The sequence below is a fragment of the Aethalodelphis obliquidens genome, unplaced genomic scaffold (assembly GCF_003676395.1).
Source record: "Aethalodelphis obliquidens isolate GAN/ISIS:26980383/991018 unplaced genomic scaffold, ASM367639v1 scaffold20, whole genome shotgun sequence".
NCBI lineage: Eukaryota > Metazoa > Chordata > Mammalia > Artiodactyla > Delphinidae > Aethalodelphis > Aethalodelphis obliquidens.
In genome coordinates, this window is record NW_020837964.1 from 2,442,783 (window position 1) to 2,467,490 (window position 24,708).

Genomic DNA, 24,708 nt, shown 5'->3' on the forward strand with positions numbered 1-24,708 from the left:
TATCTGCGTGGCCCCCTTACTGGTTCCCAGCTCTCCTGCTCCCACCCTCGCCCAAGGCCCCCCCCCATCTCCCACCTGGTGGGCCCACCTTCTCATTTTATTTATTTTTATTTGTTTTTTGTGACACTCAATTCAGTTTTATTAAAAAACTCTTTGCTTTGAGATAATTGTAGATGCACATGCAGTTGTAAGAAATAATAGAGAGAGACCCCTGTACCTCTGCCCAGTTCTCCCGTAATAGCCCCTGCATCAATCCCTACAGAACAGCAGCCCCGACGGGAAACCGACATAGACGCAGTGCATCCGCCTTATGCAGATTTCACTCATTTGTGTGTGAAATGCATGTGTGTGTGTGTGTGTGTGTGTATTTTGTCCTGAGCAGTTTTGTGACTTGGGTTCACTTGTGTGACCACAACCAGTCAGTACACAGGACAGCTCCGTCACATCCCAAGGATCCCTCGTGCCCCGTTTCATAGCCTCTGCCACCTGCCTCCATTCCTCAGCAGACACCAGCCTGTTCTCCATCTCTGTCATTTTGTCACGTCAAAAGTGTTATATAAATAGAATCACACTGTGTGTAACCTTTTGAGACAGGCTTTTTTCGCGCAGTGTCATTTTCTTGAGCTCCAGCTATGTTGTTTGAGGTATCCGCTCCTTTTCATTGCTGTGTAGTATTCCCCATGGTGATGCACTGCTGTCTGTGTAATACTCACCTTAGGAAAGACACTGGGCTTGTGTCCAGCTTTTCTCTATTTTGAATAAAACTACTATGAACATACATAAATTTTCATGAAAACAAAAATTTTCATGAATTTCAGTGAAAATTTATGTGAACCCCATCTTCTAATTAGTCTTCCTGCTTGGCCTTTCGCGCCTAACAGTCCCTTCTCCCAGGAACGTTGCCTTCACGATGCAAACCTGACCCTTAGCCTGACCCTCAAGAACTTCTCCGTACTCTTAAGACAAAGTGGGAAGTCCCTACCGTGACATCCGGCACCGGCCTGGCCCCTGCCGCCCTCCCTCATGTACGGTGTGCCGCTCAGAGCCCAGACTCTGTCGCCTGTTGGCTGGGTGCAAGCCTGCTCCATGCTCCATGGCTGAGGGCCGTGGGCAGTTAATTTATCCCTCTGTGCTTGAGCATCCCCCAACCTGGAAAATACAAACCAGCGTAGAGCCTACCTCCTAGACTGCTGTGAGGATGACACAACTGCACGTGTGTCAGGCTCTGAGCTCCATGGCTGGCACATGGTTAACATCTGATAAATGTTAGGCACTGCTGTCACCACCTGCTGGGTCCCCTCCTTCTCTGAGCTCCCATCACATCTGCTCTCCTTCCATCCCTCAGGCTCACTGTTCTCCCCCTCTGACCTTGGGGCTCTGGCACACACCATCCTGGCTTCATGGGATGCTCTTCCTTTACTCTCTTTCCCTGGTTAATATCGCTTCCTCCAGGAAGGCTTCCCTGACTCACTGGCCAGTTAAGGGGTCCTTGAAATTCACTAGGGCACCTACTAAGTTTTCAGGTCACTTACCACAGTTGCTGACCATCTGTGTATCTTTCTAGAATACAACTTCTACAAGGGCAAGAACTGGGTTTCCTTTTCCACTAAATGTTCCCACTTGGGTATAATAGGTGCTCAGTTAATGCTGTTTCATGAATGAGTGAATGAATGAATCTCACTGTTGGCAAAGTGGGCAGCACCCTCATGCCACTGCCTTTCAGCCGCCTGCCCTTTTGGGTGAGGTTGTGTGGTCCATACCCACTTGCCAAGCAATCTGCGCCCGGGGAGAACAAGCCTGGACCCTTCTCTTTGCTCCCCAGAAACATCTGGACTCTGCCTCTGCCTCTGAGCTGACCCAGGTCCACGTCCCTGCTCAGGGTGGACATTGCCTCTTCCTACCTTGGGGCTCTCCTCTGTCCTTTGGTACGTAGATCTCTTTATCTCTCTATTTCTGTATAGCAGCCTCTTCCCTTTTGTTTGTTTCTTTTTCGGTTGACGTGAAATTCACATAACATAAAATTAACTATTTTAAAGCAGACAGGTCAGTGGCATTTAGTGCATTCAGTGTGCTGTGCAATCACCACCTCTATCTTGGTCCGAAACATTTTAGTCACCCTAAAAGGAACCCCCATACCCACGTTACAGTCACCCCCACTCGCCCTCCCCCAGCCGCTGGAAACCACCGTCTTCTTTCTGCCTCTGTGGATTTACCTGTTCTGGACATTCCATATAAATGGCTTCATTCAGTACGGTCTTTTGTGACAGGCGTTGTTCACTCGGCGTGATGCTCTCAGGGTTCTCCCACGCTGTAATGTGTGTCAGGACTTCAGCCCTTTTAATGGCTGAGTGATGTTCCCTTGTATGGAGACGCCGCATCTGTGTTTATCCATCACCCACCGATGGACGTTTGGGTTGTTTCCACCTTCATGGCTACTGTGATCAGTGCAGCTGTGAACACGTGTGTACGTGTCTTTGAACACCTGCTCTCCACTCTAGGGTCCATACCTAGGAGTGCGAATGCCGGGTCATATACTAATTCTATTTTAACTGTTTGAGGAGCTGGCAGACTGTTGCCCACTGTGGCTGCCCCATGTTACATTTCCACTTCTTTGGTTTATATTTCTCTCCTGGTTTCTCCCAAACGTGACTGCTCTAGATGTCACCCCTGACCCCCGGCCCCAGCCGTCCTCTGGCCATCCTCCCCGCAGTGTCCATGCCACCCCAACTTCCCATCCCCTGCTTCACTTCCCCATGTGGACACAGAGGGGCTGCTTGTCTTGGTTGGAATCCTGGCCCTGCCACACACAGGTTGGATGCCGCTGGGGCAGTCACCGCCTTTCTGAGCCTCAGTCTCAATTTGTAAATTGGGGATGATGGAGTTGTCATAAGGAATAAGTGAGCCATGCTGTAGGAAGTACTGCTCATCAAGGCTCAGTGACCATTAGCTGTAACTACTTAATACAAATAAATCCACTGTGGGCACAGAAGGAGTATCAGGTGTGGCCTCTAAAAGGCTCACCCACAGGGCCTAACTCTTGGAAGGTACACGGTTATCACTTACTGGTTCTGAAAATGACATGAAACAGCAATATAAGATGGAACCATGCTGGATTTTATGGTACAGACGGAAAATGAGCTATTTGAAAAGGACTTATAGTTCGTTAGTTTCCGATACGAAAATATTACTAATGTGGACAACTGGAGAACTGACCTAACCATGTTCTGTGACTCATTTTACCTTCTCAGCACCCCTCCAAGGTAGCCGTTATTGTCCCATTTGGCTGACAGGTAAACTGACGCTCCAAGAGGGAAGGAATCTGGATAAGTGGGGGCAGCAGAAATGGGACCCAGGTTCACCTGGCTCCAGAAACCGCTCTCTGCACACTCTGAGTTCTTTCTCACGCACTCTTCCAGCCCCAAGACAGCCTTCCATCTTTCCATGCTCCATGGGCACCCCTCTTGGGCAGATGGACACAGCAGAGGGCTGTGAATCTCCTGGATCCCAAAGTTTCCTTGGGCTGTCTGAAACGCTCCAACCCCTGAACAATATTTGTTTTTGCCCTCCTGCGAGTATTTCCATTTGCTTTGGATGGAAAAACAAGCCTTTCTGTTGTTGTGAACATTTCAAAGGGACCCGGCGGGCCGCAAGATATCCGCTGGAACGCCATACCAGGAACCGCGCGTTGATTCAGATGTATTGATTTTTATCAGCTTTTGACCCTATTTGTTTATGAAAAATATCTGACTCCCAAATATGGTTGCTTTGAAGCCATAAGAGATAAGAGCATGACTGTGTCCCCAAAGCGATGAGGCTCTTCTGTGCCCACAACGGGCACAGCGCGGCTGCTGGAGCATGGACTCGTGTCTGGGCATTTAGTGAAATCAGAGCCTGCCACATCCACACCACATCAATCCAGGGGGAGCTGGATGCCCTTGGGTGCTAAAAGGGGGAGTGGGAAGGTCTGTTTCAGGAGAGGAAGGCCATGAAATGGACACGAGCTCAGGCCGTGTCCATCAGAACCACGAGCCTGGACTCTGTGCCTGGGACCTTCTTAGTGAGGAGATGGCCAGGCACCCGGGACCGTGCAGAGGGACGGCCTCTGAACTGACAAGGGAAGCTGTCAGGGTCTGTGGACGGAGGGTGGCCAGCACTGCAGCACCGTCACCGTGCCCCTCATCATCGGGACACTGGGGGGTGGACACAGTGCCTTGCCTACTTTATGATGTTATTGGCAGCTGCAGTCACCTGTGTCAGCAGATGTGTACTCTTTCACTAATTCTCAGACAAGGCAGCTTCTGGAGCGCTACGGGGGAGCACATCCACCTCCCGGCCCCTGTCTGAGAACACTGAGAATACCTGAAGCACGGGACAGTACCCTCACCTCAGAACTAGTGTTGGTGTACCAGTGAGAAAACAGCACTGGTCTCAAAGTAAAATCCACAAAAGATAAGATAAATAAAATGGGGTCCATCCTCACAGTGGAATGTTACTCAGCCACAAAAGGAGTGAAGTGCTGACGTAGCTACCACGTGGATGAACCTTGGGAACGTGCTGAGTGAAGGAAGTCAGAGGCCAAAGACCACGTATCAGATGAGTCCATTTATCAGGACACGCCCATAACAGGCAGATCTACAGAGACAGAAGGCAGATTAGTGGTGGCCAAGGACTTGGGGAGATGGGGGTTTGAGGGCAACGGCTAAAGGGCACTGAGTTTCTTTGGGGGTGACGAAAGTATTCTAAAATCGACTGTGGTGATGGTTGCACAACTCTGTGAATAGACTAAAGCCCATTGAATTCTACACTTTAAATGGGTGGGTTGTCTGGTGTGTGAATGACATCTCGATAAAAGTGTTAGAGAGACCGAGGGGTGGGAGTTCCTGAGCCTGAGCCTTTTGTCCAATGTGACTTCCTGAGAGGATGGTTGTCGGCACCCCTCCCCGAACTCTGAGCCCGTTGGCTGTGTGTGTGTTTGCGTGTGTATGTGTGCGTGCGCATGTCTGTGCATGTGTGTATGTGTGCGTGTGCGTGTGCGTGTGTGTGGTATAGGAATGTCGCCTGGGCCTGCTGTTCTGAGGCGCACACTTTGGTGAACCTGGGGTAGGGAACTGGCTGACGGCTTCTTTTCTCTGTGTTTTCATGTTGAAATGGCCCTCAGGTGTGTGTGGACCTGAATTCACACGTTTGCCGAGTTTGTATCGGTTTGCCGGGGTGTCCGCGGGGCAGGCGCTCTGCTGGGGAGGGGGTCCTGCACCCTCCTCCCTGGGCTGAGAAAATCTCCGCCATTTCCTGCCTTTGCTCACAGACACCCACATGAAACACCCCGCTTCCTCATTCCCCTTACCTTAAGCACAGCCTCTGATAACCTGTGACCCAGAACAAATCAGTCTGTGGTTTGTTCGGACCAGTGGACCTCCCCAAAGTCCTCACGTTGTAACTTAAGCTCCCTGTCACCTTTGAAGGCTGACCGGGCTGAACTTTCTCTGCCTTTCCCAGCGCGTGTGTCCTGTCTACACAGCACCCGGTTTTGGTGGTGGGTGCCCGGAGTGGGATTGCTGTACCAGAGGCTGCCAAATGGCTGTGTCCATGGTCGTGCCACTGGATACGAGGCCAACAGCTGTGCGTCCACGTCGGCACACACTGCACGCCTGGTGGGTGGGAAGCAGTGCAGGGGTGATTAGTAACGGTGGACCCCTGTCCAGACGCTTACTGGCTTTTGGACAAACCTCCTCTCGGGGTCAGTCCTTGTCTCCACTCTGTCCATTTAAAACAGCCAAAGGCCTCTGTCCCTCCCTCCGTCCCTCCCCAGGGTAACTTCTGTGGGAAGTCGGGTCCCTCCTCCTGTGTGTGCTTTATACCCCTACCGCTCCCACAGGAAGTATGCGTTCCTGCTCCACAGTGATAGCGTCAACTGTAAAACTGGAACTTTTCTTTCAATGTTCCCACCCATCCAGTGCTCCTGGCTTCCTGTCCAGGGACGCTTCTATCCCCTCACGTTCACACCTCATTCGCACACCACATGGCACCCACACACACCCTTCACACACACACCCTGCTTCGCATTCACACCGCGCCGCCTTCCATCTGCCCCAGGCCCGTAGCAGGCCAGTTTTTCTGTCCACGGCTCTTGAAGGAAAATGGTAGAGGAGGAGACTGGATAGGAAATTCGTGCACCAGATATCACCTGCTGTGGTCTGAATGCCTGTGTCCCCCTGAGATTCACATGTTGAAATCCTAACGATGGTGTTGGGAGGTGGGGCCTCTGGGGGGTGATGAGGTCACAGGGGTGGAGGCTCGCGAAGGGGATTCGCACCCTCGTAAAAGAGACCCCGCAGGCTCCCTCCCTGCTTCTGTCCCGTGAGGACACAGCGAGAGTCTGTGACCCGGAAGAGGGCTGTCACTCGACGGTGCTAGTGTCCTCGTCTCGAACTTCCAGCCTCCAGAACTGTGATAAATGGGCTTCTGTTGTTTCTACGCTACTCAGTCTGTACTGTTTTGTGATAGCAGCCCGAAGGGACTCAGACATTAGCCCACAGTCACATGACTTCATCCAGTCTTCACAGGTACCCAGTAAGAGAGGGGTACTGACTTCACTTAAGAGATGTGCCGAATGCAGCTCAGAGAGGCTAAGTGCCTTGTCTAAGGGCACACAGCTGGGAAGAACCAGAACCGTGCTCTCGCTCCTAGGAAGAGGGGCGTGGCCAGCACAGTGGGCCCAGCAGATCTTGAGCTCCTCCCTGTAGCCCTAAGGATGCACTCGGACCAGCCGCGGTGAAGTGCGGCTCCTGAACTGGCCGTTGTGCAGCCAACAAGCAGGGCACGGGCCCCGCAGCCGGACCCACAGCGATCTTAGATTCGAATCCGCCTGCTCGCCCCGTTGCGGGGGATGGTGCAGGACATCAGTCTGAAGTGGTTTGGGCTGCTCGTCAGCCTCCGAGCCTCACACAGCTTAACTCCGCGTGACACGGACCTTCTGAACACTGCAGCGTGCTGTGAAAGTCAGGATCGTCTCTGGCGGTTAGAGACCTGACTCACCCATTGTTCCTGCTCATCGTCACCTTAGGAAATTCTCCCCAATGGGGCTCCTGCAGGTTCGGGCAGAGGGGCCTCCCGGTGACCCACACACCAGGTGTCCGGTCACCTCTCACATACTAGGGAGGCTCACTTTCCAGAATTCATCAGAACAGGCTGGTCTTTCCTGGAAGGAGCCCGGCTCTCCCAACAATTCCTGGATCCGCAAGTTCAGGGATTCACCGGTGATCTTTCTCAACCTTTATTTATTTCTCTCCCTTTATTATTTTTGGATTCATGTAAATGAAATCTGTCTCTGGCTTCCTAAAATGGATGAAAGGCTTGCTTGGGTCAGAAGCTTCAAAGTCGGTTTTGCTGGAGAAAAACCGATACGAGACTCCGCAGCGTTTTTTAACCCTCACACCTTCTTGGTGTGAGATGAGGGGGGAGGAGAGAAGGATGGGAAGCCGGGGACGAGGATGAGCCTGAGGGGCACGAGGTGCTCCCATCGCCGCAGCTGCGTCCAGGCAGTCGGAGGGGGGAAGGGGACCTGCGGGCACGTGTCTGGAGCGGGACATCACTTCGCTCCCATCCCACTGGCCAGTCTAGACACAGGGTCACACCCGCCTGGCACCTTGCACCTTTAGTAAGAATGGCATCTGGGATGGTGAGTCTCTGGGAAGGACGGTCATGCCTACTAGTTACAGTTAATATTATCCCCTAAGAAGGAGAATGGATACTGGCGAGAACTAGCAACTTCTGCCTTGACGCGCATCAGGCTGGTGTTAATCTGGGGACAGACATTCTATCTGAGACACCCAGAGAAGTCAGTGCGCAGGGGCACACAGCCCTTTCGTGTGCAGCCGAGATGTGCCTTCCCCTCCCGGTCGTTCTGTGCCTCGAGGTGTAACCTCCCATTGTCTCGGTTTGGATTCCCCCAGCACAGACCAGGGTCAAGTTTGGGTGCGCCTGTTTGGAAGGTGACCTCAGGAGGCATCGGGGAAGGAGAGGGGGAAGAGAGGGGCCAGTGCCGGGTGCATTCTTGGCCCTGTGACCACGGTGAGAGCTTGGGGGGTACTGTGTGGATCACCCCCGGAGTTTCTCAGCTGCTCAGCCAGGGAGCTGGGACGTTGCCCACCAGCGGTCACTGTCACTGACTTAGGACTGCTCCCAAGGACAGTGGCCCCTGGCAATTCTGGCCTGCCCGTCTGCGAGCGGGCCAAATACTCGTCTGTAGCAGAGGAAGCGCCCATAAAAGGCCGCAGGCACCGGAGGAAGCCATTGCTGTCTGGGACGACGCCTGCCGAGGGGTACAGGCTGGACACCGACAGTGATGCTCCAGCCGTGTCCTGAGCTGACAAAACCTTCCCGGGTCCCCACGGAGCCACTCTCTGCCTTCCAGCTGTGAGCTGCTGACTGGACAGCTTTGTGGCTTGGACAACTGCAGGGAAGCCTTCTGTTGTCAGCAGTCTGAGGGGGTGCTTGTAGTTTCTCTGCGGCCCCCAGGCACTCCTTCGCCTGGCCCTGTCCTTCAGGAAGGTGGGGTGTAGTTTGCTGGGGTTGCAGTAACAAAGCACCACACATGGGGGCTTCAACAGCAGAAATGTCCTCTCCCACGGGCTGGAGGCCCCAAGTCTGAGACCAAGGTGTGGGCAGGGCTGACTCCATCTAAGTCTGCGAGGGGGACCTGCTCCAGGCCTCCCCAGCTCCGGGGGTTCCCCGGCCATCCTGCGCTCTTTGCCTCGTAGACGTGTCGCCGTGATCTCCGCCGTCGTCTTTATGTGGCCTCTCCCTGTGTGCCCTCTGTGTCCGCAACCCCCCTTTTATCAGGACGCAGTTGTATTAGATTGGAGGCCCACCCTCGTCAATATGACCTCATCTTGACTAATTATATCTGCAAGGATCATATTTCCAAATAAGGGCACATTCTGAGGTACTGGGCGTTGGGATTCCAACATGGGAACTTGGGGAGGACACGGTTCAACACGTAAAGGGTGGGAGAAGGCGGCAAAGGGGGCTGCCACGTCGCCTGCGAGGGGATTTGATTCAGGTCAGCATAGGCCCCCAGGCAGGTGGGGGTACGTGCCGAGGTCACCTGCCGAGCAGGGCACCAAGCGTTTCATCTGAGACCCTTGAGGTTTGAATGAACGGGCTCCCTTCCACTCGTGTGGCTTCACCACTGCTCTTGGTTGTGAACACGAGGGCCCTTTGGACTTCATCCAGCTCTGTTGAGGCAGCCCCGAGGGTCCTCCCTGAACCGGGGGCAGGGAGGCGGGGTGTGGAGCTCCCATGAATGGCAGGTGGAGCAGAGTCTGTGGTGAGTGGCTCTACTGTGCCTGTTTCAGCCTCCGGGCGGCGGGGGGTGAGGGAGGGGCGGAGGGGCAGGCGGAGCGAGGTTGTCTTACGCTCCCCACACAGACTCAGAACCGGAACGCGGTCCAGGGTTTCAGCCTTGGAGTCCCCAGAGCTAGTCGCTAGCCGTCCTCCTCCCCCTGGAGGATAATGCATTTAAAACTTCTGAGCTGTCTAGACTTGTTATCTGGCCTCTAATTCCTGAGAGCCCAGAGCGGGCAGCAGCGGGACTGTCGAGATAGCAAGAGGGTGAAGTCATTGGTGTAAATCCTGAGGCAGGAAGTCAGTTCCAGGGACGATGGATGAGCGTGGGCCGGTGCCCGCACAGGGGGCAAGATAACGCGTCTAGACTCCGCTGGCCGTTTCCTCCTCTTCCTTTAGGTGTCCTATCGGCTGCCCCGTGGCCTTCCTGCTCGCTCTTCCCGTGCCTCGCAGGAGACACCCTCTCAGGAAGACCTCACTTCATTTTCGGTGTAGGGGGCTCTGGGTGACGTGGCCTCGCTGGGGGTGGGTACCTTCCCTAAGCCACAGCGACGGCGGGAAAGGCCAGGCTGGCCTCTGTCACTCTGTCATTCCTGAGAGTTCAGTGGGTTAGGGGAAAAATGACGTTTTCTCTCGCCGTTATCCAAAGGTCAATGGAAGGTCATTGGTGGGATCTGGAGGAGACAAGTTGATGTCCGACAGACCCAGAGATTTCCACAAGTCCCGGGGAGAAAAGAGCCTGGAGCAAGTCTTATCTAAAAGCCCCTGGGAGCTGTGGAACGCTGCATAAGCTGCATAACCTCCTACTTCCGGAAAGTGTGGCTAATTTTGTGGGCCCCTGTGCATGCTGGGCTATCCTGAACCCTGGAGTTGGGGTTGGGAGTGAGGTCAGAAGGTCATTTGGTTCACTCCCCTGCCTCCAGGCAGGATTCTCCCAGCAAAGAGTCGTGGTGTGTGCTCCAACAAGGAAGGACACAAGTGGTAGCTTGGGAAGAGAACAGACCTGCGAGCGCCTGCAGAGAGTGATGACGTGGTGACCCCGCCAGCTGTCCAAGTCTGCGAGCCCAGCTAGCGCTTTGGGGTTTGAACCAGTTGTGCGGAGATCTGTGGGGCACATCTGTGGAGAAGAGCACAGTGTGTCCAGAGAGCAGCCACCACTGCTGTGGCACCAGGCACACAACATCAGTGACAACAATAAAAGCGAAAATGTCTTGAGCGCTTGCCATTCGCTAGTTTATGCCGAGTGGCTACATGTATGCATTTAATCTCTTTAATCATCACATAAGCCTGTAAGCCCATGAGGGCATCCTATTGCATTTGTCCAAACTGAGGCTCAGAGAGGAAAGGTATCTGCCCAAGAAGGAGAGGTAGAGTTTGGACCCAGTTGGAGCTGACTTCCGAGCCCAGGGTTGAACAGCTAAATGCTTCTGCCATGTGAACATACCATGTGTGTTCTGTTCTGTTGCACAGGTGGGGGCGGCTGAGGGTGGCCCAGGTTAATAGACAGGATGGCCAGGAGGCCAACCCACATCTTTAGATCCCAAATCCTCCATTGCTCCACTGGGCCCCTCCTGTCCCACCACAGGACAGGTGCAGAGGTGCAATGCCCTCTGGCAAAACCTGTTGCTCTTTTATGACCCATGAGGCATGTGGAGGGGGACTCCCTCCATGAGGATTTATCTTTCCTACCCTCCTTTAAATGAGGATGATCCAGCACCTACTATGCTTCCGGTATAGATGTGAGAGAAAGCTCTGGTGTGTGAAAGGAGGTCAAAATCAGCAAGGAGAGTGCTTCTAAAGATGCAGAAGGACCTGGAGTCTCACCCAGCCGTGAACAGAGCCTCAGGCTGGAGTTGGACCCCACAAAGGGGGTTGCAGAGACCGTGAGGAGGAAAAAGGAGGACGAGCCTGAGAGTGCCTGGCAGTCCCAGATGGCCATGGCGGGGATGCTGCCTATGGGAAGTGGGATGTTTATCATGAAGGCCCTTATCATTAAGTAGGGGGCCTGTTAAATAAATAGATGATGAATGGGCCATTCAAAGGAATAGTATGCAACCATGAAAAGGAATGAGGTTTCTTTATATAACAATATGGAATGATCACCAAAGTAGTTGAATGAAAAGCAACAAGATTGTGTGTGTGTGTGTATACTTACACACGTAAGTATACATACTCATATACTTACATGCACATAATTATATGTTTATATTCCTAAAAGATCTCTAGATATTGGTAGCCCTGGGAAGGGGTCTGTGGGAAATGGTGAGAGGGAGATACCTTTTTATGTCTTGAATTTTTGGCCATGTGAATATACGACCTTGAAAAGGAATTAAAAAGCTCCATGCTATCCTCTAAACTTGGGTGGCCTCTTGAGTAATAAGCAACCCCCTTTATGCCCAAGGACTCTTGCCCTCTCCCCTGGGTGTCCCAGAGGTGAGCGAGGGGCCCTTCTGTGGGCAGTGAGAGTAAGCCTGCGTAAGGGGTGCACAGTGCCCGCCTGTCCCCGTCTCGGCTCCCAGGCACCCCCGCCCTGCCCCTGGCTGGTGCTGCTTGGCTGTGGGCCAAGGATGCCCAAGCACAGAGGGAATTCTGCAGCACTGAGGTCCTAGAACCCACGCAGAAACCAGTGCCCTCAGCCCCCCGAGGGCCCAGGCGGCTTCCTGCAGGCTTAGAAAAGAGTTCTTTTAAGAAGTTTAAATGCCTTCTCCCAGGCAGGGGCCGGAATCCTGAGAGGGCAACACCCAAGGATTTATTGGCCTTCCCAGGGCTCGGGCTTTTTGACGGCCCCATGAGAGAGGCAGGGGGTCAGGGGTTATCTCCGGGTGGGCAGCTGGGGGCTGCCTGGGCCCCCTCCCTCCTGCGGCATCTGCTAGAACCATTAAGGGGTCCCTCCCTAGAAGTGCCCGGCTCGGGTTTCCTACCTCCGAGCTGCCAATACACTGTGCAGACCCCGGGTGGGGCGAAATGGACGTTTCTCGATTAAAATGAAGAGGGACAGTGCGCAAGAGGGACAGGTGGGGAGAGGAACAGCGGAGAACAGCCCCCGCGGAGATAAGTGTGAGGCCACTGGAGCGTGGCCGCTGTGGAGGCCCTGGGGGGGTGAGGGGACATTTGTTCTTGCTGCAGTCAGTCCTAACAAATGGTAGCGTGAGGGCCGTGCGGGAGGCCCTGGGACCCACCCGTGAGAAGTCAGAGACGAGACCGCAGGATTTCGAATTCCCGGTTCAGCCTGCTGGAAGGCAGTGCGGTGAGGGTCAGGCGGTCCCCACTGGGGAGCCTTGGAGGAGTTAGGCCATGCTCTGGGCCTCTGTTTTCACATCTGTAGAATGGGACTAATAATAATTCCTCTTTCCTGAGAGTGTCGGTGATTACCTGAGATGCTGCAGGGCAAATGCACGGCCACAGTAGCAGCCAGTCTCCCTCCCAAGAGCTTTACTCAGGTGGCCCAGGCAGTCCCCACAAGAATGCCATGCGGGGGTTCCAGAGGAAGCAATTGAAGCAGAGAACCGAGGACCTTGCCCAAGGTCTCGGAGCTAGTGAGTGGTGGGGTCTGGATTTGAACCCAAGCCCCTGCTGGGTGGTCTTCATCCATCGCCCGACTGCAGCCAGACCTCTTTCCCAGCATGCCACTAACCCAAGCCCCTCGTTTCAGGCCCACGGGATGGTGATTTTCCTCAGCCAGCGGGTTCCTGTGTGACTTGAGTGCAGGTAAGCTTTGATTTAATGTCCGTGGTTATTTCTCAGACTCCGGTGAACCTGGAGGATGCCCTTTCTCAAGGCCCAGAGAGGGAGGAATCCATCCTTTCCACAATCCCCAGAGAGATTTATGCTGTTGGCGGGCCGGCCATGCATTATTACATTTCCTTCTCTTTCATTAATCATCCTCCGGCCCTCGTTCCTCCTGACAGCCCGGAGAGCTCACAAGCCCAGGGTCTTGCTGCCGATTAGGATGCGGCCGAGCAGGCCGGCGCTTATCTCTGGGAGAGCTCAGCGCTGCCTTGATGGAAGGGCAGCGGCTCCCGCATCACCACCCCTTCAGGAAGGAAGCCCGCCCTCCCCAGCAGCCAGGTGCTGACGGGATGGCCCAGCAGGGCTGCTGCAGAAACAAGTGCTGACTCGCGGGCGCCTGGTCCACATTCACGCTGGGACAACGATAATCACTCCCTTCTCGCCGTTTCTTGAGAATTTACAAGGTTGCCGTGCCAAACGCTGCACTCCGTTACCTCGTGTTTAATTGTCTCAACGCCCTCTAAGGGGCACACAGCTCATCACCCTTCCTGCACGAGGAAACGCTGGTCCAGGGAGGCGGGAGGGACAGGCCCCCGTCAGCGAATAGCACAGCTAGGGTGCCTGGGGGTCCTGCCCTCCACTGCCTTCCGTCATGACAGGCCATGGGATTCCGTTTTCAAGCCTTTTCTTAACAGCCTCACGGAGATATAATTTGCATCCATACAAGTCACCCATGTGACGTGTACAATTGAGTGGTTTTTCGAATACTCACAGATATGTGCAGCCATCCCCCAGTAAATTTCGGGGCAGTCTCATCACCCTCAGAGCACCCCTGCACCCTTCAGCTATCACCCCAGCCCCCTCATTCCCGAGACCTACGACCCCCAAGTCTGCTTCCCGTCTCCATGGTGCACAACTGGTTAACAGACAGCCGTGGACTAGATGCTGGCCGTCGCCCGTCGTGTCTCCTCTGTCCTGGTTCCGAGTCACCACTACCTCCAAGGCCCCCTGGGGTGCTTGGCCAGCCCGAGCGGGGTGTGTCTGAGCCCTGGGGGCCACCCTTGCTGGCTGGGTAGAACTGGTGGCATGGCGGTGGGGGGGGGGGACACTGGGATAACTCAGGGAGGGGGCCGCGGCCCTCAGGGAGCTTAAGGCCCGGTGGGGGTGGAGAGGACGGGGGTGGGCAGGCAAGGCCCAAGGGTTTGCAACTTGGGGCCAGTGGGCAGTGAGGAAGGAGAGGGGACCACAGGCACACAACATACGTTTGAGTTGAAACGTGAGGTGCAGTGGGAGGTGGGGTCCAAGTGCAGGGAGGCGGGGGCAGGGGCCTCAGGAAGGGAAATGGCCGAGGCCAGAGAGCAGGGTCCCTCTGGGAACTGCAGAGAACTCACCGTGAAGCCCAGGAGGACCAGTGGCGGGGGCGCAGACAGGAAAGGGGGCAGGCGGCTTGGAGGCAGGACCGGAAATGTGAGGCCACTGAGTCTCAGAGGGGAAGGGGCTTCCTGTGAGCCCCTCAGTTATAGGACCTTCTTCTCTGTGCTCTGTGCTCTGAGATCCTACCGCAGAACCCAGGCCTGGGGCTGTCAGGGCCAAGCTGCCTGCCTGGGCTCTCTTGCTAAATGCTGCACCATATTTCACATCGGAATGACTCCTTAATACTTACTAATCAGGAGAAGTCCAGATTGTGTCTTCCTTCTCAATGTCAGAAGGTCTGAGTCCCTCCTGGCAACCACTGGATCATGTGCCCTTGGTGGGCATGACCCCATGATGCTCCCTCTTGCACCTGACTCCAGGCCGTGGGTTCCTCTTCTCCCACCTGGCCTGCCCCACTCATCCGTGTCACCTCCAGGCCCTGTCCTTTATTTGAAAGTGTTCAGAGTGGACATTTCACCAGGCTCTTGCCAGCAAGATGGCGCCTTCATGCAAAATACAAACGTCAGCCCCTCTGGACGGACAGATGGCTCCAAAGCACCCGCCCCGGGCAGATGGATCCTGAAAAAGTGCGCCTTCCTCGGGGGGCTGATGTGGGGTGCAGGGTGCCGGGCAGGGCTAGCAAGCCTGTGTGTGCAGAGCAGGGCCTCGTCTTCCTCAACAGCCCCTCTCTGATGGGTAGGCAAGCCCGGAAGCCTAACTGAGAAGAGACAGTGCTTATTGAGCTCCTACAGTTTGCTACCAGCACGAGGGCCAGGAGATGAGGATGGAGCCGGTGGCCTTGCAGCATTCCAGCGTGGATGGGGAGAGAGAACCCACGGCTCCCCTGGCCTCTTGCAGGCTGGGTTTCCTGCCTGGCGCTGGGGATCCAAGGGGGGGTAGGGGTGGGCGGGTGAGGTTCCCCCTGCCCCCTTCCCCCACTGGCTTCCACACCATCCATCAGCCCACGGCTCACCTGTGAAACCCAAGGCTGGGAACCGGAGCGCTGTTCCGTTACCGAATCGAGATTTATGGGAACATGACAGGCCTGCAGGGCCTTTATGACGTGCATGGCGCCAGTCCCTCCTGTTAACCTGCTTGTCCCTGGTGGGGCGGGGCGTTTTACGACTGCCGACACCACTCCATCTGCTCCTGAGCTTGTGGCATTCTGACAGTGAAGACAAAATGTCCAGCTTTGTCCGGGCCCCGCGGGCTGGATTATCACTTCGGCACTTGAGAGCTCAGCCCGCTTCCCCCTGGAGCAAGACCCCCGGGCGGGATCTCTGGCCCCTCCCCTTGGCTCTGCCTGCTGTGAATGAAATTCAGATCATCGCGCTCTGACAGTCCCGTGAATTATCTGTTTTCCAACCTGCCTCCCTGGATCTTTCATCTCCATAGCAGAAGCCACGTCAGGGTGTAAAGAGGGGGTTTCTTCTCGTGAAATAATCCATTGACGTCTCTACAAAGGCCCCCGTGACACCCAAATTGCCCGAGCCTCAAGGAAGAAAGACACGATTTGGGGGCCATTTGGAACCTCTTTAAAAAGAAGGGCAGGGCCTCCCGGGGGCTGCCTGCTGGCGAATTACCATTCCAGCAAGGTGGGAGGGTGTCCAGGCCCGGGACACTGGGCCAGCGCTTCAGTGATCTGGTTAAAGAGTTAAGCCCATCAGGAAGTTGGAAGCTTGTGGATGCGCTGTGCGTCCTCCTCGTCCAGTGCACCGCTGCTGGTGTCCGTCCAGAGCGAGGACGCGGAAGGGCTTTTTCCATACTAAGTGACAGCGCTTGCTCTCCGTTTACCTGTCAACAGTTGTTCACGGACTGCCATGTGCCGTGAGCCCTGGCGTCACGGAAACCTAAGTCTGAACCCCCAGGTTGGCCTTCAACAGCTGGTGACCCCAGGCAGGCCACGGGACCCCCCCGAGCCTCAGGTTCTGTGTCTGTAGCAGCAGCCAGGTCACGGGGCAGCTTGGAGGCCACGCAAGACTGTGGGCAAAGCACTTAGCGAGGCATGCAGTAAGCGATCAGGAAGCACTCGAGACGCTTGCCCCGACGATGGCGAGGACCGCCGCCACTGCTGCTCTTTCGTAGACCTCACCTGGAAAATACGTCCTGGGCCCTAAAGAGCTACGTAAGGCCCTGTGCGGGCCTCCCCTGGGCCTGGCTGCCTCCATCCTGGGATTTGCAGGTGCTCCTGTGTCCCAGGCCCTAACGGGGCCTGCTTACACCAGGGCCTCAGTCTGCAGCTGGGGAGGGACCAGCCAGCTGAGCAGCTGGGGAGGCAGCCCTGTTTGTTGGCCTTGGATGGCCTGATTGTTTTTATTTGCAAATGAAAAGTAAGAACCACGCGCCCAGGCCAGAGCAGCGTGATTTCGTCCTCAGTGTCTCCTCCGGCCTCTCTGTCCGGAGGCCCGCAGGACACGGATGCCTGAAGCAGTTCAAATAACTGAACCTGCTGTGACCTGGGCTGAGATCGAGAGAGTGTGTGCTGGGGTGGCTGCCGAGAGGCGTGGGGCGCCGTCTACACCAGGAGCTTCTCGGCAAGCCTCTGCAGCTTGGGAGAGAACAGAGATCTGGTGGGGTTAACTTCACCCCGCCGGTCCCCCCCCGGGCAGGACTGGTTTGTGGACACCTGTGCATGGCAGGGATGATCTTAGCTCACCTGCGTTAGCTCAGCACCTGTATACCCACCCCTACACCATGCCCTTCATAGAAGGAGTTACTATTAGCAGTATGATCGGGGGAAGGCAAAATGGTACCGACATTTGGAGGACAGTCTGGCAGTTCCTTCCAAAGCTAAATATGCTCGTACCACACGATCCAGCAGTCGTGCTCCTTGGTATTTCTCCAAAGGATTGAAAACTTACGTTCACACAAAAACCTGCACATGGATGTTTATAGCAGCTTTTTTCATAATCACCAAAACTTGGAAGCAGCCAAGATGCCCTTAGGTAGGTGAGCGGATAAATAAACTGTGGCATGTCCGGACAGTGGAATATTATTCAGCACTAGATAGAAATGAGCTCTCAAGGCCTGAAAAGCCACAGAGGAAGCTTAAATGCTAAAGTGTGGAGCGGCACTTAGCATATGGCTAAGGGAAAGAAGCCTGAAAGTCTGAAAGGGCTACGCGCTGCGCAGTGCCAGCTGCCAGCTGCCCTCCTGGGGGTCTGGCCTGCGGATTCTGGACTTGTCTGGCCAGCCCCACTATCACTAAGCCAGTTCTTGAGCTAAATCTCTTCTTATCTGTCTCCCTCTGGTTCTGTTTCTCTGGTTTGGCACAGACTGACGTAATCGCACCACGGCTGTGTCACCTAGGGCGACTTGTCTAACGTCTCTGCCTCAGTTTCCTCGTCTGCAACATGGGGCTAATAAGAGTGCCCACCTCCTTAGATGGGGACTAAGTTACCCCATGGCAGGCACTGAGAATGGCTGGCACAGAGCAGGTGTGACTCGTAACTCCTGCTTTGCTGAGGAAGCAATGGAAGCCCAGGAAAGTTCTGTCACTCACTTGGGGCGTCACAGCGCAGAAGTGGCAGAGCCAGCGTGGAATGTGACACCTGTGGCCCCAGCCATGCTAACGCCACCTCCACTCACAGGCAGTTCTGATGGCATTTGTGCATGGAAGGGTTTGAATGGCCTGTATATTCTGTGCTTTCTGCAAAAGAACTGAGGTTCACAAGGGTTAGAGCGCTAAGTAGTCATGACAGCCCTTCGGAGGGAGGGAAGGTGGCGGGCCCATCACATGGCCACCACGTGGCCAGGCCAGGAGACGGAGGTCGGAGAAGCCCAGCCACACTAGCCACCTCTGTGCCCAAACGTCGCCCAGGACCCGGCGTCCGTGGCCTCCAGCGGGTGCACTGTCTTCCCGGGGGCCACTGAGAGCTTCCCATGGGTTTTTATTAGAAACAATTGGAGGATCCAGCTGCCCCCCAGACGTTTCGAGTTGCACATTTTCCACATTCCTCCTCGACCTGGCACGGCCGGGACACTGTCATTTAAAAAAAAAATAATAAATCTGGTATTTGAAATTAAAAAAAAATCACAGCCTTCCTTTCTTTGACTCATTTCCTGTGGTGTTTCCCTGGCCTAATCGAAACCTGACAGGCTTCGTGGCAAAGGAAGCCAGACCCCCCTGCGCCGGGGCAAAGTTCAGCGTGGAGAATGGTGTTTTTGTTCAGGGGGGTGGGAAGAGGTGATGGTGAGGGGGCTTCCCCTACCGAAACCAAAAAGCAAAGCAAAGGACCGAAAGGAAAACATCCTCCTACGTGGCATCCAACTCAGCCCTCAGAGTCGGGATTGAGATTTGAGCCGCAGTGCCAGGAGGGGGGCATCTGTGCCTGGTCTGCTCCCCGGTGCTCCTCTTGGGCTTTACAAGGACCACTGAAGCCCTTGGGGCCCCAGGGTCTCTCCTGCCAGGAGTGGACAGGAGCAGTGTTCTCACTACCTCCCCGGCACCCACGGAGCTGGATGAGAACAGGAGACTCCGGGCAGCGACGTGGAGCCCAGAATGCTGGGGGAGTAAGCATTGTGGAGCGCCCGACACGCCAGCGTGCGTAAGCTGGCAACACCTGCTTTGCTGGCGTTTTTACGCCGGCGCCGGCCACCATCGCTGCCTTGTATGGAGCGTTTCCTGTGCTGCTCACCTTGCAGGCTTTACCTCATTTTATCCCCAGACAACCTTAGAAGGTGGAAGGCATGATGGCTGCTGCCACTCTATGGAGGTTTGGGGAAATGGAGCATCTGAAGTGCCACCCAGCCGTGAAGGAAGCCACATGACCAGGCTGGCGCTTTGAGCCGCCGCGCTCTGCTCATTTCAGGGGGCAGCCGGCAGAAGGGGGGAGGCTCACACACACGCCACTTGGAAGGCTCGGCAAGTGTTGAGAAATAGGCATTAAGGAGGCTTTGAGAAGAAAGAAGACGCAGCCTTAAACCCACAGGGCTAAAGGGCTAGAAACAGCCGTGGATGCCCTGTTACAAGCAGCATGACCATTAGACACCTTGGAAAACCGGGTGGCAGTACCTTCGAAACTAAACGTCCACCTATTCTATGACCCCACATATACACCCCAGAGAAATGAATCTGTACATCCACCAGAGACACATGTGGACCAAAAACACCCATAGCAGCTTTGTTCACAATAACCCCAAGTGAGAAAATCCCAAACGTGCATCAATTACAGAATGGGTAAATAAATTGCGGTACATTCACAGAAGGGATTACATTCACAGCAATGGAAAAGAACGGAACTCCTCTGCACACACGCGAATGGCTCTCACAAGCTAACAATGAGTGAAGGAGGTCCTACCACGAGAGTACGGACTGTGGGGTTCTGCTCATGTGAAGTTAGACAGCGGGCAACACTGATGGTACCCATGGTGATGGGGGTTCCCTTGGAGATGTTGATTGGGAAGAGGTACGGGAGAGCCTTCTGCTGTACTGGAAATACTCCCTATCTTGATCTGGGTGGTAGCTACACCAGGTTTACATATTTAAAAATTCACTAAGCTGCTGCGTGCTTTACTATGTATTTATAACACTTCAGTTAAAATCGAGGAAAAAGCACAGGCATTGTCCTCAACCCGCTTGTAGCCTGGTTTGGGTGATTGGTTCACTCCAGGGCGTGCAGAGAAGGGATGAACCAGTGGGGATTGGGGTGGTGGGGCAGAAAGAGGGGACATTGAAGCCTGAGTTAGACAGATTTAGAATCTCTTTCAGACCCTCGTTGAGGGTGATCTCTACCTTCATACATTATTTTCAAGGTCCATGTCAATGTGTGTGCACACACATGAATCTCTTTCTCTGTATGTGTGTGTCTGATTTGAGCACCAAATACAGAAAGTTTAAACGAACGATTTCTTTGGCATTGTTACCACCCGTGGTCTAAGTACACCAGGCAATTATTCAATGGTTCTTGTTTTTCCTAAACACCTAAACCTCTGGTTTGGCCTCTGACCCTGTCCGTGTATATTTAGGCAGAGGACAGAAGAGTGAACTCCCACCTGGCTCGGGGTGGGGCTTTGTGAAGGCAGCCATGGGAGGCTGTCACTTTGACAGTCACACTGCAGTTGTCCCACATGTGACAACCCTTTGTAAGGGTCCTGAGCATACCACCCCCCAGAAGGCCCTCTTCCCAGTTAGCTATCTCAGGAGCCCTTTACAGAATAATAAAACAGACTATTGCCCCAGAGGAGCATGTGTTGTGGATTGAGTACTCGCCAGGCTTGGGATGCGTCCTTAACTATTGAGAGTAAGGCAGACAGGAAATGGAACGCTACCAAGCGTGGGGATATTGGATAAAATAATAACGGAAGATGGCCCCTATACTCTCTCTTGCTAAATTAAGGTTCTGTGCATGTCTAAACCTAAGATTGATTCTTGAGTGAAGATGGTCATTATTGGAGAGTCTACAGCAAGCTCATGTCATCCCATTTGTGCTACAAGGAAAAGTGACCCCACTAAAACGAATGATCTGGCTAACAGAGAGTTACCACACGGAACCTGCACGTGTAACTGGTGTTCAAAGAACTCATTCAGATCAGAGCTTTTCAAATCAATAGACATTTAGGGAGAAACTGCTATGTTCCATGTTCTGTCTCTAGCACTGTTGGTCACGGATGAAAATGACCCAGTCGTGCCCTCAAGGAGCTCTTGGTTGTATATCTCAGTGACACTGTCCTTCTGCCCAGAAAGGAGCAGTGGCCAACTGACAGAGCAGTTGGGGGGTTGGCCGTTCTTTTGAGTCCTGACTGTGAATGCCAATCCCCTTATACTATATACGCCCAGAACGAGTAAGGAAGCTCTGATGGCTGGAAGGTAACAAGTTCACACACATAAACTTGTGAGTGGATGCCATGCTGGTGGGTGGGTATCAGTGAAGAGGCTGGATTTCATGTACATGATTCAGGGAGCGTGTTAGAGGCAAAGGTGGTTGCTTATTCCTTTGTGCCCTACGTGTACCTTCGGTCCACCGGAATTACGGCAACTGTAGAATTGTATTACATTTATTGATATGCGTGACTGTTCAACCGAATGATGAAGCTCTTGAAAGCCATGGCCATGGCTTAGTCAGCTCTGGAACCCCAGGCCTGACACCTAGGGGATGCTTACTAAATATTTATTGAAAGAGGTAACGGATGAGTGAGGCTGAGAGATTGAACGTGCCCTTGGGGAGATTAGCATTTCCAAGATTTACTTTCTCATTTAGAAAAGGAGACAGTGATGCCATCAGCTCACCATTGTGGGGTCACTGGGAGGGCCAGGTGAGACGATGCAGGTGGGTGACAGTGACAGCAGCAGTGCAGGAGGAGGATGGGAGGGAGAGGGACTGGAGCAAAGGAGTTTGCTTTGCTGATCGTCACTAACAAGTCAGCATTAAGGTTGGAATTTGTTGTCCAGTCCTGGCTTGAGAGGACTTTCTCTAGAAGCAGAAGACAAATGAGGGACCCAGGCCCCCGCCTTGGAACTCCATGTGAACTCCCCTTCGTGGGCTGAGGTCAAACTCTGGGCAGTGGATTGGCTCATTAAACAAATGACCTAATTTAGTACTTAAGACACCCAAAATTTACTAGACTAATTTGTCAAGTCATCCAGAACAACCACACCGCAAACGGTTGGCCTCATAGGTTTTAATGGAATGATAGACAAAATTCAGATTGACTACTCAATAAAAGTTCCCGTGAAGGCAGGACTGACAGTTTAGTCTACGGAACACGGAGGAGACTTTTATGGGCCAGTGTAAATCTTTTGACGGACTCTTTCATCTCGTCCTTTCCATTTTTACCGCCTCTGAAGGAGAATGGTTTATGGAACTGGGGGGCAGGAAGCAGGAAGTAGGAAACAGGAAGTCGAAAAGTTCTATTTTGGACGTGGCAGCTGATAAGCAGGTTAAGGCTTGGTACCCTGGGTGAGCTGCTAGTGGTGGGACTGAAAGAATGAAGCACGTTTGTCCATCACCCAGCATCAAAGGTTATCTACAGAGATGTGAAAACACTGACTAAAGTATGGTTGGCACAGAAATCTGTTCTTTTCATTGTCTTAAAATCCGAACCTCTGTAATTACACCTCCTTCTACAACTGAGGCAACGTCTGTCCTTTTTCAGCAGAACCACCGGAGAGGACTTGGACAGACCTTCTCCGTTCTGCTGTTCCCGGAAGGACAATGGAAGCGGTTACCAACAGCCGTATTCTTGGGGGTGCTTTCGCCGCCCCTCACATCATCCGGACAGCTGTCTATTTACACGGTGAGCTATTTGCAAAGCTTCCAATTTAAAGATCCATCTGGTTCTTACATCAAGCTGAGCCACGATCTTAAGGCGCAAACCCAAACACACCAGGGAGACGCGAAAATTTAGGAACGCGCGTGTTTATATTGTATTTGCATTAATGCTTCCTAGAGTTTATTTTCAAAGTGAAGAGAGAACAATGCATAGTAGGCTATTAAACCCAAACATAATCAGTTTAAAGTTAGGGGCGTGCTCCTAAGAATATTTTTCTCCTGTTTTGAAGGGTCCACTTGAGGAGGGAGTCGGGGGGGTTGGGAAGGCGGACAGGGGCGGAGGAGGGACTGTTGTGAATTCTCCGCAGGGCTGGGCCTCCCCTGCGGGCCACTGCTGTTTGTCATATGGAATGGATTAGGCCTTCTCTCTCACACTGTCAACTTGGGTGTTCTGTGCACAGCCTGTTTTTGCTGGGGTCTTGGTTTTGCTTTTTATAACGGCAGGAAGTGCCCCTCTCGGACCACATGTGAAATCGTGTGGGAACGGTTGGGAGGGGGTGGGGGAACAGAGAGGAGGGTGAGTGGGGTGTGCGGATGAAAAAGCCTCCCCTGAAATATACGGCAGTGGGGGAGCAGGGAAGGGGGAGATGCGCCCTGGCCAATTTAACTTTATGGGGCCTGGCTGGCAGGAGGAGGAGGGCGTGGAGGCCTGCTTGAGGAGACCCTCCTGTCCCTAACGGATCTGCCCCTAATATTTTCCAATGCCGCACAGAATCGTGGGGGACCATTAAAGCATGAGGGCTTGCAGCTGCTGTTTAATTTGTTCTAAATTTCCTGCCGGCCTCACCAGACGTGTACAGGAAATGGGCGGTAAATGTTTAATAGGTCATACCTAACCAGACAATTAACAGGTGCTGTCATTTAGAAAATCCCAACCTGTGTATGTGCATATCGGAGCCGAATCAAGCCCCCTGGGTTTTGTTTTTCCTTCTGCACAAAGGCTTGCTGTGATGTCATGCGGAGGGACCCACAGGGACCTTCGCAGAAAACAACTGGACAGTGGTGGTGCCCCCTCGGTTTCCCGTGTGGCCAACCCTGCCCTTCTGCATCCCAGGACGCTGCCCATGGAGCCTGAGCCTGGGGCTGACCCAGCAAGCCGAGGCCCGCAGCCGGGAGCTCTGTCTTCATGAAGAAGCTGCTTCCCCATCTGCAGCTCCTTCACCACCTGCTCCCTGGGCAGGGGGAGGGCCAGACAGAAGCAAAGAGGGGGCGAGGCCCTACTCTGGCACCCACATCTCAGACAGGACCAGGGCGCCAGTCGAGCTTGAAGCAGGGCGTGTGTGTGCGTGCACGTGCGTGTTGTACCTGAGCGGGGGTTGAGGAGGGTGTCTGAGGCGCCCCAGGTTTGTCTCATGATGGGTCCTTGCATCTCCCCCTTAATTCCTGGACCGGTTCGTTCCCCGCAGACCTTTCCCAGGTCCGCCCTCCAAACCATATCACAGAGGGGAAACTGAGGCACGGCGGGCTCAGACCTTGCCTGGGTCCACAAAGCTAGCTGGTGGTGGAGCTGGGATTGGAACCCAGAAATCTGTGTCCAGAGCCCCATGTTTGACTATGTCACCAAAGGACAAACTGGAAGATAAAGCACTGTGACCCGCACTCCCAACAGCAACCTGTTAAGATTTTTAGACAGTTTCTCTTGAGCTTTCCTCTATGGAATATTTTTTCTCACAAAATCAGTATTATATTCTCTAGGTAGTTTTGCAACCTTGTACTTAAAATTGCTATCATGGGGTGATCACTTCCTGTGGTTGACATGCAAAAATATGGTTCTCAAATGTTCCATCTAATAGATATGCCTTAAATTACTCAATCAAGCCCTATTTTTGACAAGGCTTTTCCTAATTTTTCTTATTTATAGACCAAGCCAGATTGCACATCCTTGTACTTATCTGTGATTATTTTAATGGTTTTCGAATTGGAGCAAAGGTAGCTTACAAATACAGAGTTC

At 53.7% G+C, this 24,708-nt stretch overlaps 1 protein-coding gene across 1 annotated transcript in view; it reads left to right on the forward strand.

Moving 5' to 3' along the window:
• The window catches only part of CUNH16orf95 (chromosome unknown C16orf95 homolog), a 475,446-nt gene that overhangs the window by 277,396 nt on the left and 173,342 nt on the right, over positions 1–24,708 (forward strand). The window contains exons 16-17 of the mRNA XM_027119903.1: positions 12,998–13,053; positions 22,582–22,722. The gene's annotated coding sequence lies outside the window, so the exon portion shown is untranslated. The remainder of the gene's footprint in view (positions 1–12,997; positions 13,054–22,581; positions 22,723–24,708) is intronic.